Genomic DNA, 2,263 nt, shown 5'->3' with positions numbered 1-2,263 from the left:
AAGAGATGCATGGAAGAGACGGGGAGACCGTGGACACAATGTGTTGATTTGGCTAAGCTCTATATAAACATTACAAGCACCACAGGCCTAACTCCTTATGAGATCTTATTTGGAAGACCGTACAGGCTTCCTCAGTTCAAAACTACTAGGAGACAAATGATGAGTCTAATCTAGCTGATTACATGAGAAGAATGTTAGAAAAACAAAAGCAAGGTCATGAGACCTCTGTCTCCCGACAGAAATTCCAACCGGTGGAGCCAGGAGACTGGGTCCTAGTGAGAAGCGTAAAAAAACAAACAAAAAAAACACTGGTATTCTCCTAAGTGGGAAGGACCTGACCAAGTTCTTTTGTCTACACCTACTGCTGCTAAAATAGCTGAAAGATCAACCTGGGTACACCTCAGTCATTGCAAGAAGGTCATTTCTGTTGAAAACTCCAAACAGGAAGGTGATGCAAAGTCTGATAATAGCGTGGACTTAGACGAATAGAGTCTGGGTAGACCCGAAAGTCAGTGAAGGTTTCGGAGCCGCCGACTCACTTAGGGAGGCTACTTCAACAGGTTATGGTCCATAATAGTGTACCGATTTCATAAACATCACAAGGACAGCAGTGGGTAAAATAAACAAAAGATAATTTTTAGGGAAAAAAAAAAAGGGAAATACAGAGGATTGGCTGATGCTGTAGCATATTAGCCTCGGTGCTAACTGTAATCATAGTATTCCTGACAATCACAATAGTTATACAAAGTAAGTTCAAATGACTCCCAAGTGGCTACAGAATGCAATTAAATGTTGGGAGTGTGCTTTTTCTTCATATGCGTGTTTTTATTTGTATGATACCTCTGGAAACCCCCAGGTTTAAGATTGAATGTTACCAAAATACGGCATGACAAGCGAAGTGCAAATAACAACCTAAAGGACCAATGTGGCAACAGCAGGTCAGCTCTTACGCTGTATTTGACCTGTAAGCTTTTCATTCACCTGAAGCTCACAGCTCCATTATTTCAGCTTCACTTCTTTAACACCTCCTTAATAGCTTGTTCGTTCTGAAAGTAGTTTTGATACAATTTTCAATGCAAAACGAAAAACTGTTCTTACTGTAAAATGATGTATGTTTTTTGTCTGTTGTAAAGTCCATTGTTGTTGCCCCTGCTGTTCATGCATGCATTATAGTGTTCTGAAGTTGTGTCTCTGTTATTTATTTTATTTCTGGTGGTGGTGTGGGGATGAGAGACTGTTTGATACATTGCCTATGAGAGCTACAGGACTATGTGCTTAAAAACACTTCTTATGCTAATTTCTGTGTTCCCTACGTCGGCTGATCAATTAGTCACTCACAGGCATGGATTTATGCCTGAACAGTGACGTCGCAATAAAAGATCTGCATGGTAATCTGAAAATGTTCCTACGTATATTGATGCTATCAGTGTTCCACGCAGTGTTCCAGATGAGTATAAATTAGTGGATCAAGTAGCTGCTGGTTTTGAATCTTCTATTTGTTGGTGGTGTACAATAAATAAGAATGTAGACAGGATCAACTACATCCATTACAATGTTCAACGTTTAGGAAATTGGACTCAGAGCGGTTTTGAGGCTGTTCATAGCCAAATGTCGGCCACTTCCCTTATGGCATTCCAGAACAGGATCGCAGTGGATATGTTGTTAGCTGAGAAAGGTGGTGTGTGTGCTGTGTTCGGAGATCAATGTTGCACCTTCATTCCTAACAACACTGCGTCAGATGGGAGTCTCACACTGGCCATAGAAGGCCTTCGCACCCTGAACAGCAAGATGAAGGAGCACTCAGAAGCAAAGACCGCGATGTGGGACGAATGGATGAATGTGTTTGGGAAGTATAAGACATTGGTTACATCTATTCTAATTCTCTGTAGCTGTTTTTGCTGCAATCCTTACCTTGTGTGGATGTTGTTGTATTCCCTGCCTGCGTTCTCTTATTAACCGCCTTATCACCACAGCTATCGCTCCCATGGAAAACCGAATGGCCGAGTTGTATCCCTTAATCAGCAGACAAGAACCGGATTTGACTACAGACTCTGAAGACTATGAGGGAATTGAGCTAATTTTCCCCTGAGTGTAAATGTATTTGTGTTCATAAACAGGACTTTGCAACCGAAAATCTATTGGAAGAGATTGTTAAATGACTATGAGAATTTGAAGCAAATATGTGATAAACAGGAGGGAAATGTTAGATCCATTATGTTAAAGTTATCTCTTATTTGCTTTTGCCTTGTTATATTCTTATATT

Source organism: Takifugu flavidus, chromosome 6 (genome assembly GCF_003711565.1).
Source record: "Takifugu flavidus isolate HTHZ2018 chromosome 6, ASM371156v2, whole genome shotgun sequence".
In the NCBI taxonomy this organism is placed as follows: domain Eukaryota; kingdom Metazoa; phylum Chordata; class Actinopteri; order Tetraodontiformes; family Tetraodontidae; genus Takifugu; species Takifugu flavidus.
This window is presented reverse-complemented; position numbering follows the sequence as displayed.